Raw genomic sequence first — 18,106 nt, 5'->3', positions numbered from 1 at the left:
GCCAGAAAAATCAAGATGGAATGTTAATAAATTATTATCATCATAGTTCAAATATGACAAGTTATATCAGTATATATCAATATTATTATATAAATTATGAGACCAAAGTACTATTTTTCCTATATTTTTAGAGTTTATACTGTTACTCATGCATAAATGCTATACCTATTATATTTCATAAGCAATAAAATATTGCTAAGGAGAAGATATTTATATTTTAGTAGTCAACTAAACTTTTTTCCTTTTACTTTAAATTACTTTAAAATTTACTTTAAAATTTTAGATTGTACAGGACCCCCACATTATGTATTTAGCCCTATACATAGATATCTTCACTCATTCCCACCCATTATTATGTTATTTGTTATTTCTCAGACTAATTCTAAATTTTTCACATCAAAAATTTGGAATTTGTAGCCTACTGAGAAAGAAAGTAAATCAGTGAAAAGGAATTTGGACCAGATTTTATAGTATTCAAATATCTATACTGATAACCATCTGAGGAAATGCAAGTGATGATCTTAATATCTTTAAGATCTTAATTTCTTCACCCTGCAGAAGTTGACTGTGGATGGTGCACTTTAACTCTAGTTTTCTACCAAATACAGGCAACCCAAGTGGTAAAATAAACTCTGCATCCTGTGAAATGCTCTCAGTATCTTTTCTTGCTAAGTTATTATACACATCAACCTATCTAAGGCAGAAACTAGATTTATTTCAGGATTCTGTGAAAGCATCTGTCCATTGACCCTTTTTCACCCAACTCTATTAACACTCGTATAGATGCAGCTTCCTGGAATTCTTTAAGAAACATGAAGATTTAATGGTTTCTTCGTGTTTTCAAGTCAGCTTCTAAAAAGTAAAAATGTTCCATAATGCAGCTAGGTTTTATACAATTTAGATAAGATGGGGATTAATACTTCTGCATTTTCTAATAAATCAAACGTTAAAGATATACATATCTGAATTTTCAACCACTAATTTAAACCAATATAATTCTGTCTTTTACCAATATTTCAATTGTTAGGGAATATACACCTAAGAATGCACTGATAGGGTTTTTCTGACTGCTGGAAGTCATTTGTTCCATAGATAGTTAACATGATCATATAAGTATTTATTATAGGAATAATGATCTTTTCAAAGGCTTAAATTAAAAAAAAACATAGTATTACAAAATTTCTAAACAATATTAACTAAACTATATTTTTCTGCTGGAAAATATACAAGACTTGTTTTTTTCAGCTATAGTTTATTTTGAATAACCAATCCCCCATTGTCAATGTGAAATGGAAAGAATAACATAATTTAGGAACTGTAGCAGTCAACCCTGGAGTCATGTTTGTACCTTGTCTTCATCATTTTCTTGTCAAGCAATGTGGTAAAATTTATTTTAAGTTATTTCGTTCATATTTAAAATTAAGCTTAATATTATTCATATCTCTTGGAATTCATTTGAAAATTAAATTAAATTAAACTAAATTATAAAATCACTACAGAGACAAAAACAAAGAAAAAATCAGAGGAAACTAAAGTAAAACAAGGAAAATCCTAGTTAGATCAATGTCCTCAAAGATAAAACATGATATCCTTGAAACAAGAATAAGAGTTTATGTTTTTTAAATGTAAATAAAAGTTTAAAAAACATTGTAGGAATTTTAAGAAATCAAAGAAGTAATATAAAAGAAAAATCAATAAATTGCAACATAAAGTTGCTGGCACAACTGAAAAGTAGAAGATTTCAAAAAAGAAAACAGAATTGAAAGAATTGCTAAGACCAAGGGTCCATCTAGGAATTTCAGCATACAAATAAGAGGATTTCAGAATGAGCAAACAGAGAAAAGTGGAGAAATAATGAAATACAATACAAGAAATTTTCTGAGAATTCACAAGGCATTTGTGAAGATTTAAAGTGTCCATTAGACCAAAACACAAAAAGAAAACCACTCTAAGGGATACTTAGAAAAAAATGTGGTGTCTTGTATAATATTTGACTTCATAGAACCAGTAGTATTATCTGGCTTTGATAAAATTAAAAGAAGTTTGAAAACAAAATAGTTAAATCACGCAAACAGCATATTGTGTCAAATTGAGTTTAGGCGTTTAAAAGCAAAATTTATTCTAAACATTAGTCTGTGATAAATTTTTTTAATGTGAAGGATGTTTTTGATGCCACTTACAACATTTATGGGACACTTTCTCTTTCTTCTACCAGTATTTGATCAAAGAATGTACAATAAAAGAGCCTTTTATAAATTGCAGATCAATAAATGAATATCATAATATCTATTCTTTTATGCTCTCTACCTGAGTGCTTCTTAAATTTAATATGCATATAAATGGCCAGGGTGTATTATTAAATGTAGATTCTGTTCAGTAGGTCAGCAAAGAAGCCTGAGATTCTGCATTATAAACTGTCAGGTGATATTGATCCTGAGGAACCAATGCACAGAGACATCATTTTCCCTCTACACCAATAAAAATATGTGAAAGTTAATTATATTGACCCCCTTTCAAAAATAGCTAAATAGTCAAATAAGCTTTGGTCATTTTAGAGAAACAACATTAACTGCAGGACCACTCAGGATGTTCAAAATGCTAAAGTCAATTATCAGACTCCAAAATGAAAATGTAGCCCACCATTTTTGGCCACATAGCACAATATTCTTATTTTTAATTTGGGGGAAAATATATATTAGTTTTTGATATACCATGGTTACCTCAAAAAATAAGGAGTGTTAAATATCTATAAACTTGAAGAGTTTATAGATATAGAAAAAATAAAAAATATTTTACTTGAAGTGTATACAGAGTAGTAAAATTCCTATTAATACTTAGCAATTTCTTAAGACACAAAACATAAAAGATTGACTCTGTAATTTTAACATGCACTTAACAAATACCAATTGAATACTTTCTATTTTTCCAGTGCATTATAATTGCAGGTTACAAAAAAGAAACAAAAACAGTTTTAAGAAGCATCATCACTAGCAATTAGAGAAATACAAATCAAATCCACTCTAAGATTTTATCTCACGCCAGTCAGAATGGCAGCTATTATGAAGATAAACAACAATAAGTGTTGGTGTGGATGTGGGGGAAAAGGTACATTCATGCATTGCTGGTGGGACTGCAAATTGGTCAGCCAATATGGAAAGCAGTGTGGAGATTCCTTGGAAAACTGGGAATGGAACCACCATTTGACTGAGCTATCCCTCTCCTTTGGTCTATACCCAAAGGACTTAACAACAGCGTACTACAGAGACACAGCCACATCAATGTTTATAGTAGCACAATTCACAACAGCTAAACTGTGGAACCAACCTAGATGCCCTTCAACAGATGAATGGATAAAAAAAAAATGGCATGTATACACAATGGAATATTACTCAGCAATAAAAGAGAATAAGATCATGGCATTTGCAGGTAAATAGATGGAATTAGAGAAGATAATGCTAAGTGATGTTAGTTTTTTTTTTTTCCATTACAAAAAACCAAAAAAACAAAAACAAATGCCGAATGTTTTCATTGATATAAGGAGGCTGATTCATAGTGAGATAGGGAGAGGGAGCATGGAAGGACTAGATGATCTCTAGATACTGCAGAGGGGTTGGAGAGGAAGGGAAGGGGCATGGAGTTATAAATGATGGTGGAATGTGATGGACATTATTATCCAAAGTACATGTATGAAGACATGAATTGGTGTGAATATACTTTGTATACAGAGATATGAAAAATTGTGTTCTATATGTGTAATAAGAATTGTAATGCATTCCGCTGCCATATATAAATTTTAAAGAGAAGTAGACGAAGAATCTTAAGTTGTTAAAAAAAAAAAAACTTGGAACTTGGGAAAAATCACTTTTTTCCATTTTAGTTTTCATCATAGTAGGAAATAAGTACAGGATGTCCTTGTTTGGGTGAGCTTTGCCTCTTTTGTCTCAGGTGACTTTCTGCTGTTGCTTTTTTCATTTACACACAAGCTATTTGACTCCGACATACCTGAGCATCTGAAACACTAGGTGGAGAGCTCATAAAGCATAAATAGCTGGGCCCCAATTTGCTTTAGAATCAGAGGCAGGCTCTATTTATATTTTTATCATGCATATCTGTACTTGGTAATGGTAACATAACCACCGTGGGACCCACATTTGGTCATCAGTAATTGAAGGTTATGAACATTTAAAGATAAAGCATCATAATCTCTGAAACTCACTTTTGGTTTATTTAAAAGTGAGTGCATGTGTTCTGTGCAGGCGCTTGTGTTTGCATATGTAGAAAGATAAGCAAAGATAAAAATTTAAGAATTAAGGACTCTAAGTGAAGGGCACATGTATTTTTCATGATATATATATATATATATATATATATATATATATATATATATANTATATATTTAGATTCAAAACCCTCCAAATGAAAAGTTGAGAAGTTTTCACTGTCTCTTTCCACCACTACAACAACAAGCCCTGCCACTCTCAACCCGCTTTGCCCTACTTTCTATCTTTAGCCCATCAAGTGTATCGTTTTCTAATAAATGTTACTATATAATTTATTGCCCATTATTTTTCTTACTCCACAAGGAGATAGTATCCATGAAATCAAAGATTCTATATACCAAAATTTTCTAAGTCTTGATTACTATACTAAGCATCAAATTTTTCATCTTCAAAATAAAGAAAAATCTTGTGAAGAAATAATGCAGGGGTGTCTTTGTTCATATATTCCCCTTCAAGATTTTTGTTGTAGTAGCATGACTCAATATTTTGATCAATTTTAATTGAATCATTTGTCATGACATAACTTCATCATGAACAAAAATACATGTGAAATTTTAAATTTTACCTTCTAGTTGTATATCCAATAAATACTAGAATTTATATGGTTAAAGTACTAAATAATAGAGTGGTCCTTAAAACTATCTCATATACCACTGGGGTACACTTTGGAAGCAGCTATAAGATAGCACTGAATGCAGTAACTGGTTCATGGTTGAGTTTTATTAAATGTTTTAAGTCAAACTAAATCTCTTTATAAAAATAATTTCCATTACAAATCAATGTATAATATGGCCAATCACTAGAAAAACTAGAAATTTTCAAAACTTATAATAAAATGTCTTACCAGGAAATATTGCTAAATAGAAAAGAGACAGAAAAAAATATATATAAATTATAAATCATTTAAAATAGAAAATCATTAAAATACAGCAACATAAGTTCAAATTATATTCATAATAATGAAAAATGAAGTTTATTTTCTACTGAGATGCCCTCAGATTAAAGTGTTTTGTCCATATAAAAAATTTAACAGTATACCACTTACACAGGAAGAGAGTGACCCAGAAAGGTTTAAAATAAAGAGCAGACACAAAAGATTTGAGAGGTCTAAGGCAGTCAGTAGAAACTGGGTGCAAAATTTCTAATATCAAGTAAAGTGGAATTAAGACAGAAAACCTTTAATACGGTAAAAGATGTATTCCGCTTCAAATTAGTCATAACTTAAAATTTGTGAAATATTATAACTTGAAAATATATATGAGATAAGTAGCATTGAATATTAGTACAAAATATTAGATTTCAATTATTATATCTGAAAAATCCAGAGTTCAACAAAACAAAGGCAATAAAAGTAACTGGAAATAGAGACAATCTGGGAAATATAATTAACAAATGTATGTGTACATGCGCACATACGTGTTATGAAATAGCCAAAACATCAATAAATTCTACATAATGGAAAGAAGTATGCCACAGTCTGTGAATATAATTCAATAACATTAGAAATTAATAAATAACATTTAGCCAAGAATCAACTTTCTACTCAAAAATTGATTAATATTTATAGATAACTCTGGGGAAATGAAAAGTAATTAAAATAGAAACTTTAAATTATATATAAGTAAATATTAATGAGTTTATATGTGTATATGTGTGTATATATATGTATGTGGGGGGGGGGGCAGAGCCTGTGTCTCTGATGAACAATGACAGATTCTTCTTGATAAACAAGTTAACATACTGAAAAAGCTCATTTTTTCCACTAGCCACAATAGTGTTCTTTCCACTGTTGTTGTTGTTGGTAGAAAAGAAGTTTGTATGTAAATTTAGAAGAGAGAATTCTCCTTACACAGATGGCCTGGTTATCAGCACTGCAGATTATCAAATAGTTCAGCATTAGTGACCAATCACAAAGTGATGAATATACGAGATAAGTAGCATTAAATATTAGTACACAATATTAGATTTTAATTTAATTTAATTTTGATTTCAAAGTTTAAGAATCAAATAGAGTTGACTGAACAGGTTGTTTTGTTGTAAACCTTTCATTTATGAGCAAGAATAAACTTAAATCATATTCTGAAATTTCATGGCCAAAGAGGATTTATTATAGAAATTCAAGAATGTTACTTATTAATTCATTAATTATTACTTATTAATTCATTAATTACTTACTAATTATTAGTTATTAATTCATTAATATAATTCATCACATACATAAATCAAAGGATAAATGCTTTGTTTCCTAATACATTCCCCAAATATATCTAATAAATTCATCAGACATTATCATTAAATGTAGCAGATAAATATAATAAAAGAAAAATATCTATTATTTTTAATATAGGAGGTGTCCCCCCAAAACTTATGTGTAAGACAATTCAAGAATCGTAAAATGGGAAATGATTAGATTAGAGAAACATAACCTAATCAGTGGATTATGCCACTGATATGGATTGACTGGCTAGTAACTATAGGCAGATAGGGTGTGGCTAGAGGAACTGGGACACTTTGGAGTGTGCCTTTGGAATTTTTAATTTTGTACCTGATAAAGACACTTTCTCTGTTTTCTGATTACCATGTCCTGAGCTGCTTTCCTCTTTCACGTCCTTCAACCTTAGCTTGGACCCAGAGCTAGGAGTTGGCCAACTATGGACTGAACCTCTGAAATCATGAAAAAAAATAAAAATTTCCCTTTTAATGTTCTTGTCACAGAGATTAAAAAAACTAACTAAAATCTAACATAAAATCTTTTTTCCAAAATTTCTAAAACAAAAAAATGAGAATGCCCATAATATTTCTACTCTTATTTTATATAATTCTGTAGATACTAGCACAAATAATCGAAAACAATAAAATAAGCAGGCATGGTGACACATACCTATAATCTCAGCCACTATGGAAGCTGAGGCAGGAAGATTGCAAGTTTTATTTTATTTTATTTATTTCAAAATAAAAAATTTGAAAGGTATGGGGATGTAGCTCAGTGGCCAAGCACTTGCCTAGCATGCATAAGGCCCTGGGATCAATCCCCAACACCTCAGAAAAACAAAAGCAAAAATGAAAAAGCCCTATAATACAAGGTATAAATGCCATGTAAGTTACTTCTGGACAAAGAGGAAATGTACAGAGAAAATTAATGGAACAAAATAGAAGAATTAAATGAGCAAAAAACATGAATCAACAAAAAAGTTATAGCTAATCAGCTACTTATAGCTTTAAAAATATAATAAATGGACATATTATATTTGAAAATGTTAATGGTTTAAACTGTATTGAACTGATTAAAAATAAACAAAGAAATAACAAGGAAATCATTCATAAACACAGAGGGATATGATATTCCTGTATGGGAACCAAAGAAAATCTCAGGCATAAGGTCGAGGAGGAGGACTGATCACACTTAACTGTGGAACTGAGGGTATAAAATGAATAAGCAGGAAAGAAGAGTGCACACATTGCATATATTCTATGGATATGAACATTGCTAAATTTAATTTTAAAAAGAAGGAAAATAACAAGAAACTGGGAGGGAAAAAAGGAAAGAAAAGTGAAAAATAGACTGCTGACTTTTTATAAGTATTGGCTGAGAATGTAAGGAAATACTTTGAATTTGAAAAATCAGCTAGCAGGTACTTAAGTGGAACCACTTTGATGCAGATCTGTTCTAAATGCAGTGTAATATGCACCTCCCTTACTCATAAATGAGTTTTGTAAGCAGGATATTAGTTTTCTGATATTGACCATTCTGAGAATGCTATTGTCAACGTGATCCAAGTAATTTGAAGGCTACAAATGGAAATATCTAGAGAGAAAATCTATCTACTGACTCTATGGAGACAATTAAATCCTCATTATGGAGACAGATTTCAAAAACATTATTAAAACTGAATTCTAAATTCATATAGTATCAAGTATTATCCCATTAATTATGAATTCCATTAATTATAAATTAATTGATATTTATTATGAATTTCTCTTGACCCAGAATTAATGAAAACCCACAAGAAGATTTAGAGATTTCCTCATATCTAGACCAGTTTAATTTGGTACTCTTTCTCTTGTAAGTGTTCCATGTAATTCTTCCAAAAGTGGTTTCAAGTTTGCTTTGAGGTTCTTGCTAACAATCACAAGAAGATTCTTGATTTCTGCCTAGAGCCTTGCTTTTGTCAGTGGTATAAAGTTTGCTGTTCACAGAAGCTCTCTGATAATGCCTACCATGTATTCATATGATTTGGGGATATTTTCACTGTGGGCCCAGACCATAGCACTAACTATCCCTGTAACAGAATGTGCTGTTGTTTGACCAATACCTGTGTTTGTGTCAGTCTGGACTAATTAGGCAAGTATCTATACTTATCATTGTTCTTGTTGGGAAAAATAAACTTTCTTTCAGTAGGGAAAAAAGTAGACATCAAGAGTTAACACTGGGGCTGGGGATGTGGCTCAAGCGGTAACGCGTTGGCCTGGCATGCACGGGGCGCTGGGTTCTATCCTCAGCACCACATTAAAAAAAAAATGAAAAAAATAAAGATATTGTGTTTGCCAAAACAAAAACTGAAAAATAAATATTTAAAAATTCTCTCTCTCTCTCTCTCTCTCTCTCTCTCTCTCTCTCTCTCCCTCTCCTCTCTCTCTCTTAAAAAAAAGAGTTAACACTGATCAATATTTACAGTACCACTTTTTACCTATCCTAAAGTACAAGTAAAAGTTTTGCTTTTCAACCACATCAGCTATAATTCAGTGTGAGTTTAAGGATGATGAAGATATTCACTCTGACATGTCTTGTAATAAAGATAGTTGATAGTAATTTTGTGTAAATATGTTCTTCCTTTATTTCTACTACAGCATCATAAGTCATACACTTGTTTTATTTAGAAGACATATCTACCAACTGAAGAAAATAAAATTATTTCATACCATCAGAAATGTTTTTAGGTCAGTGGTTTTCAAATTCAGATTTGGATTTAGTAGTTCTGAAGTATGTTCTAAAATTGCATTTCTAGCAATTTCTAGGATGATTCTAATGATACCTGATTTAGTAGGCTTTTTCACTGTGACCAAAAAAAAAAAAATCTGATAAGATCAATTTTAGAAAAGGAAAAGTTTATATGGTACTCATGATTTTAGAGATTTCAGTCCATATACAGCCATACATTGCTCTGTGCCCAAGGCAGGACATCATAACAGAAGGGTGTGGAACAGGAAAACCAATCAGGACATGACAATCAGGAAGCAGAGAGAGACCTCCTCACCAGGAACAAAACATACCCCAAAGGCACTCTACCAATGACCTACTTCCTCCAGTTACACCTACCTGCTTAGGGTTACCACCCAGTTAATCCATTAACTGAATTAATGAACTAATTAGGTTAATACACTCATAACATAATAATTTCATTTCTAAACTTTCTTTCACTATCTCACCCAGCTCTTGTGAGATATCTCATAACTAAATCATAACACTACCAATCTTTGCACTGAACTGATTTGCAAGGATTTAAGTAGACTTCTAAAAACTATGTGCCTTATTATTAACTGACTTTAGAAAATTATGCAAGCATATTCGGAACACACACACATAGACATTTTTAAAATGAGGCTTTCTATAAAAGGAACATAGTACTTCTTATGGATTTCCTTTATCTGACACTTAAGATATAGTATTTCTTTGCTGTCAATTGGGGGGGAAATCGTCATAAAACATCATATTGAAAATGATGATTCTCTATTATTATTTATAATGGACTTTCTAAGACTTCCTAGTAATTTTTGGAAAATCAAAGCAATTTGATATCATAGATATCTTGCAGTAATGTCCAATTTTAACTGATGGTGCCTACAACAACAAGGGTATGCAATGATACCATTCACATCAATGAACAGGGCTCCATAACAAAAGATTTGTTGATATGAATACCTACATGAGACATTTTAATAAAAACTCAAATAATTTGACCAGATAAATGACAAGAATTCTGTGCTGATTTAAGAAAACATATTTATCCAGTTCTCTGATATTTAAAATGGATTCTTTTCATTTTTTACAATATAGGTTTGCTTATAAGTACCATTCTAATCAGAATATTAGATATAAACATTCTAACTATTTTAAATGAACTCATAAGGAATTCAATATAGAGAGTTATTTTGTGAATTATTATTATTATTATAAAACAAAGGTTACTTTAAAATGCAATAATATCATGATGATGTTAGCATTTACTGAGTACCTTGTGTCATATACCATGCAAATCACTTTCCATGGATTAGTTTGTTTAACACTCAAAATATTCCTTTGAGAAGTATATTTTATTATTAGTCAAATCTTAAAGATGAGAAAACTGATTTTTAAAGAAATTACATGAATTTCTCAAGTATAAACAGCCAGTATTGGCAGAATGTAATTCTAGTCTGTTAGTATGATTCTTAACAACAAGTTTTTAAAATATTGTGTATCATTTCCAATTATCATTCTATATCAATGGTTCTCAAAGTTTGCTCTACAGGTCAGAAGTACTAGCAACTCATTAAAATTGCAAATTATTGAGCCTCATCTCTGGACAAATATTCTACAAATTGAACACCACATTCTGTGTTTTAATAAACCCCCAGATGATTCTGGTGCATATTAAAAGGTTGAACCAGTGGTATATATTAACATTAAGATACGATTTGACTAATTTGATTTTCCTTAATTGAGGTATGATCAGAAATATATATTAAAGAGGCAGAAAAATACCTAAATGAATGATAATACAAATTGTAGAAAGTTGTGCCTACCCAGAAGAATTTCTCCTTGACATTTTGGTTCATAGCTAAACTTCTTAAACAAGAAACGAATTATTTCATACAATTAAAGACAGAGAACTAATTATAAATTCTTTATCACACTATCTAGAACCCACATTCGTTGCTGCTATTAATGATATATAGTTTTATTTTTCTTCTCTCTTTCTTCTTCTTAATTTGTTTGATTGCATATACTTATATTAACTACTGATAATAGTGTGCCCTTTGTCAAGAACCATGAAAGGGCTGAGGTTTTACCCTAGGTTCAGGCTAACAGGTTAGCCTATCAGTTTTATAGCTGCTTTCAGAAGTCACAAGACTCCTAGGTCAGAGACAGAGGACTTTATTACTCAGAGACATAACAGTAGCCAGAGGATCAGCTTTTTTTTTAATACATGTTCCCTAAGATCCAGTTTCACAGAAAGACCTGATGCAAAGAAGGCCAGATGACACTTTCACACATTGAATTGTAGTACCTGAAAGGAACACCCAAATTGAGCACACCAGTACCTTTTATAATGAGCAGTAGATATGCTTGCCTTTTACTCCAGAAGATCACTTTTTCTACTTTCCAAACTTGCCTTTTGTTCTCGAGCAAGACAAAATCTCTACCTTCCAAGTCTGTTTGTTCTACAAGCATCCATGAAAAGATAATCTGGCAAAGAAGGCTGCAGGAGATCCTGTTTGCAAGACATAAAGAAACCTAAGAGACAAATGAAGAATTTTCTCCCAGTGTCTGTATTTCATAGATGTTTGACATAAGTATTCTTCTTATGAAAATGGCGATTGAGTATAATCAATAGTTGCACAACCAGAAAGCATTAGATTTGTTCATGATGCAGTAACTGCTTGTTAGGTGACTTATGCTGTTCAGTTTAAGATCATTGTAACTTGAAAGAAAACATATCTTGATCAGGAAAATTTCTACATTGTTTTAAATAAGTTCTTTTTTATATAAATCAAACATTTAGACATGTGTTCTTTAATATGAAATTATTGCTTGGAATCTGCCACTTAAGATCTTAGAATTCGGCTTTTCCCCCTGTGCAGTGTTGCTTAGCAATAAGGCCTAACAACACATTGCTTCTAGAGATGAGCCAAAGTATCAAATTGGAGTGGCGCAATAAGAGTCATTAAGAAAAACAGCAATTATTTGCAATGCAGATATTATTGTCTAATACAATTAAGGGCAACACTTATTTCCCACTTTGGAATCAGTTTTCAGATTTAAGTGTTCACAACTTCTGCCTGAATCATGAGAAAAGAAAAGTATGAATTAGTTGAGGAGGAAGAATGGGTGAATTAATGTGGCTCCATTTATATTTCTTTCTTTGTAAATAATCTCTCTGTAAGACTACAGATTAGAAATAATTACTTTGGATGTGCTTTAGATTTTGATATCAGGTGATAATGTTGTTTCTGGTCCATATTTTCTGTTATCACTTAACTAACAATTTACTAGGTAAGTTGCTTGCTAAGGAGACAGTTCTTCACTGATAATAAAATTAATTGCAATATCCCACTGCTTTTCAAATATCTTTCAAAACAAAGAGCAAATAAACTGAGATGGTAAAAACAAAGAAAGTGGAAATGAGGGAAGGAGGAAAAAAATCAGAAAGTAAAGATAAATGAATATAAAGTATTTTAATATCACAAATATTTAATGATTATCATAAATATTTAAGGAGAAATATTAAATGAAAACAAAAATTCTCCAAATTAGAAGCAGAATCTATTCCAAATGAACATTTACTTAGGATCTTGACAACTCTTAACTGTAGAAACAATGGTTGAAACATTAATGAGCAATAACAAAAATTTATATGATGAACAACAGTGCTAAAAACTTATTCACAGAATTTTAAATTAATGTTGAGATTTCTTTGATTCTTTTTTTCCTGGATAGTGGTTATTACTCAGAATTGCATCAGTTCCCTAAACTTTCCTTCTCCAATCTCATATCATGATTCATCCTGAGAATCCCTCTTCTGATGTTCACTTGCTTCTCCTTGTGGATTTCTAATATTCTGTCTTTAGCAAATATGTCCATAGAAGTGCACAGACTAATCTATAAATTATTCCATACATCCTTAGGAAAATGCCCTTTCTTCATAGCATTGTATTACTGTATTTAAGTATAAGGACAAAATCTCTTCTGGTTATTTCCTTTTGTAAAGCCTGAGAAAGTAAAAGGTTTGTAATCACACACCACATGCAGAAAGTGCTCAATACATGTTGCTGCTTAATGCATTTGTACAATAGTAATTTAAAGTAAAAATCAAGGTAAGATTGTTGCCAAAGGGACCACATGAATGATATTCAATAAATTAAATGGTAGAAATATATTTCAATCACTTATGCTATATAACAAACTGCCACAAAATACAGTGGCTTAAAATTACAACCACTTTACATTATTTGGGTTTATCAATTTGGGCTAGGTGCTCATCTGGGAAGTTCCACTGGTCTCTTCTAGAGTCACTCAAACAGATGAAGTCATCAGAGAGTTCAACTGCTGAACTGAGTTTAGAAGATGTAACACCCTCAGATCTCTCTCCCTCTGGAGATAACCCACATTCTCCCTTGAAAGTATATTTCTTGTTTTACCTCCAAAGACCTCTCTCTTTTTAGATTTGCTCCCATATTGAATATATACCTATTTTCCTAAATAAACCACGGTTTATTTAATAATCACATTTCTGGTGATTGCTTCTGGAACCCATCAGACATGACATCTCCTCTGGGACCTTTTGTCTTTGAGTGGGTTAAACAGAATTTATTCACATGGTGGCAGAGGTGAATTAAGAATAAGAGAGTAGAAACCACAAGTCCTATGGAGGCCCTGGCTCAGAAATTACACAATGTCACTTTTACCATATTTAACTGATCAAAGCAAGTCACATGAGCCCAGATTCCTGAAGTAAGGAAGTAAACTTTGCCTTTTGGCTAGAAAAGTGGTAAAGTTACATTGCAAAGGGCTTGAACAATGTATTAGGAGAATTTTTAAAGTCATATTTACAGTAATCTACCACAGGACTGAATAAAACTCAGCCATAAGATTTATAAGTATAACATGTTTAAAAATCAGAAACAATAATTATAAACATGCACACATGACACACAGAGGTATAATGTCTTCCAAATTTAGAGAACTAGATATCACAAAGAGTTACTGTTCCTCTTTCATTCCATGACAAAGATGTGCACAGTTTGAACCACCAAAGTTTTTTAAAGATCAAAGCTCAAGTAGAGAATCCAGAACTTTGACTAAATATAAAAGTACACATCTTTGGGTTGATGCATGATCTTCTCTAATATCAAAAATGCTTACTTTTTAAAAAGCTTTGTCTCAGGCAGAATATAATCTGTTCCCTCACCAGCAATACAACTGCCCCCAGCATTTTATGCCCTCATTTTTTGAAACTAGGTAATTCAAAAGAGTACTTAGGTCATAAAATATAAATATTTGTGAAATTAAATGTTGACCACTGTCTCAACCTATGTCAACTATTCAAAGAAACTTGTCCAAGCCAACTGTAAATAAGTCCTCAGTCAATATCAATCAGCCTTTTTATTAAATGAATTTCCAATATATACTTTTTCATAAAAAGATACAAATTAGAAAGTCTAAAACTTAATTCAGAAAGCATCCTGCTAAAATATAGATTATGAATTTTCAATTTTGTTTGCAATTCCCACTTAAAAGAGTCTGAATTTAAAAATTATTTCCTTAAAGAACAGTTTTCCCTCTGGAGAACCCTTGAAATACACACACACACACACACAAACACACACACACACACATCAAAAAAAAAAAAAACAGATATCTGTTTTTCCTTTATTTCTATTTATTTTGGGGATTTGTGTTTGAATGTTCCTTTTTTACCCTCAGTACCTGGAATCTTTTTTATCCTAAATCCAAGAATATCATTGGTTTTTATAAAGTGTAGTCTACTAAAATGAAAAGAACTCAAATGCCAAATTCTGTATTCATCTCCAAAATATTCCTTTTCTGGAGAGGAAATACAGAACTAAGACTTATCCTGGTCCCAGGACACTAACATAAGATTGAACTGAAAAGCCAAATTTTTACCAATGACCTTTAAAGGATGTTCAAATAAAGGCAAACACATCTTGATATCTCCATCTACATATAATGACTCCAGTCCAGTAATAATATATTTATTACATAATAACATGTTTTGGATGCCATGCTGGACAAGAGAGGACTAGTCCCTGACCCAGGGCAAATGCTTCAAATGATGTGAATGAATCCAACACAAGGCATGAAAGCTTGAGTACAAATTTCTTTCTAAATACACTGTATTGTGATTTTTTTTTCTCTAGTAAAACGTTTTTGATAAAATAGAACATTTTTTTTTCAGATTCCTCTGGTTGAAAAAATAAGAAAAAGAACCTAGGAGGTTTATTTAAAAAAATACACACACACACACACACACACACACACACACTGGATTATCCCAGAACTAAAAGTATTGACTTGGAAAGCTAAAGCTTGAAATTTTACCTCCACTACTAAAATATAAACTCATGAGAAAATAGACTTAAATCCAAAATCCAAAAACTTTACTAAAATTTCTAGGTCAAATTAAAAAAAAAAAAAAAAAAAAAACAAGTTGTGGAACCATCACAGATTTTAACAGGAAAAGAGTTCTCTGTTCTTCTGTGCTCCTTTGGTCAAGATCAACCATGCTTCCTTTTAGAGAAGAAACTAGGCAGGTCTCCATATTTTATGTTCTCAAGGCAAAGTTCTGTGCATTCCTGATATATAGCATGTGATGGAGGTGGAATTAGGAGGCACATTAGTGAAACTGATCCTTATCAGAATTCTTTGTGCAAAAGCATTCTGATGAGGAAGAAGAAAAATCATGTGACAGGAATTACAAGGACTAAATAAATTAAGACTCTTCTGTCTTTCCAAGATTTATGACAATTCACTTTAAAAGTCCTAAATATTTTATGATACAAAAAAGGAAATTCAGTCCAAAAGGGGTGAAAGTTGAGACAACATAGACAATTAAGATAAAATGTGCTGTTTGCTAATGTTGTTATACAGAAAACAGTATTTACATTTGCAATATCTTTTCATTTCAAATCACAAGTACACAGAATTATATTTTTATAACATGAAAATTATATTTTTAAATCTAGCTTTGAATGATTTTTTCCATAGATACCTGTAAAGAGTAATCTATATGCTGGCACTAATGCCTTGTATCTAGTCCATCTTATCTGGAAAGGTATCTAAGTATAAGTTTCAATCAGTAAATAAATTATAAAATATGCTAGACAACACAAAAGTAACCAGAAATATGTTGAACATCCGATAATTTTAATACTGCTTCCTAATTTTGAAGAATTTTGTTTTTCTCTGGCAAAATAATCAGTTTCTTATAACTGAGATCAATATGGCATTATCTACATGCAATTTAGTAAGTAGCAGCTCTATTGATAGTTGTACTGATGATATATACCATTTTTGTTGTATTCTTTTAATCTTTGAATATCTACTACTTTTTTACTAGGCAATTTACACACTTCATCTAATAAAATTCTTACCACATTAAGTATCATTAGTTCTGTCAACAAGGAAGAAATGAAAGTTCACAATGATTAACTACACAGACTAATATATTCCAGGAAGTTGTTAAGGGAGCCATCATCAAACCTAGGAAAATTCTAAGACGGAAGCTACCACTTCAAGCCCTCACTCCCATTATTTTTCCACAACTAAAAACATCAACTTGGGAACATAAAATTTGAAATTTTATATCCACTAAGTCTCTGAGAATATGGAGGAAAATCCAAAATCTTTACTGAAATTTCTAAAGTCCGAGTGAAAAATAAGAAAATAAGTTGCGGCATCTTCATAGACCATAATCAAAAGCCTTCACGTTGTTCCCTGAAATTCTCCTGCTTCCTTTCCTCAACACTGCACTCTCCTTCTTTTAGAGAAGGAACTTAGCTCTGTCTCCTTGTTTTATATCCTGAAGAAATATCTCTAATCCTGTTATCACCTCTTCCTTAAAGTAGCTCATGATTCAAATTTTGGTGGCAGAAAATTCAAAAATAATATACTGCTATATACGGATTTAGGACTCACTGAAGTTATATAAGCCCCAGTTTTCTTAAAATGATGAAAAAATTATTGTAAATAGTCATAAAGATTAAAATGAGACATATAGATACAAAGATAGAAACAGCTATGGATTCACTGAAAGGATTTATACATCTACATATCTATGTTTATAATTTTATCTCTATCCATATACATGTGAGTGTAAAGTGCTCAGGATATAATTGTTAGCCAACATATGTAAATACTGCCTGTTTATCCTCAATCCATATTGTTTCAAACCAAACCATTCACCTCTATCCATCATACTCTCCTGCAGTGCCATACTTGCCTACTGTAAGATCCTGTCTTACCAATGTGCCATGACATGTTTGTGCTCCTCATGTCTGAAGTTATAAACCTGATCATATATCATCATGAGTTCTATTGCTTATACTATATATTCTAGAATGCTGACTATAAGACCATTCACTTATTTAACAAAAATATGGTTGATGATTGATTCTAAAAACCAAAGACTGTACTTCCCACAGTTAAAGATCACAGTATTTTTAATAATAATGCTATATTTAGGCAATTGCTGCCATTTATAAAACATTTACTACTGACAAACAGAATGCTCTGCAGTGAGCAAGTATTATCTTGCTTATTTTATTCAGGCAACTTATTGACTCATAGAGATCTTGCTATTTAATCATTCCATGGACACTTACGCTTAAATTGTACTTCAAAACTAAACAAGCCGCATAAAGTACATTGAGCATTTTAATTCTCATTATGCACCTTTGATCTGGAGTTTTATGAAAGGGACTTCTGCTTTACAGTTTGGTGGACCAGATCTCCCAAGAGCCTTCTCTTTCCCAAATCCCAGATCTCAGCTATGGATAATAAGCAAGATATGGGTTATAGTTTTCTGGAGAGACATCTAATTGTGGCA

The sequence above is a fragment of the Marmota marmota genome, unplaced genomic scaffold, assembly GCF_001458135.2.
Source record: "Marmota marmota marmota unplaced genomic scaffold, marMar, whole genome shotgun sequence".
Taxonomy (NCBI): Eukaryota; Metazoa; Chordata; class Mammalia; order Rodentia; family Sciuridae; genus Marmota; species Marmota marmota.
Note: the sequence above shows the minus strand (reverse complement) of the source record.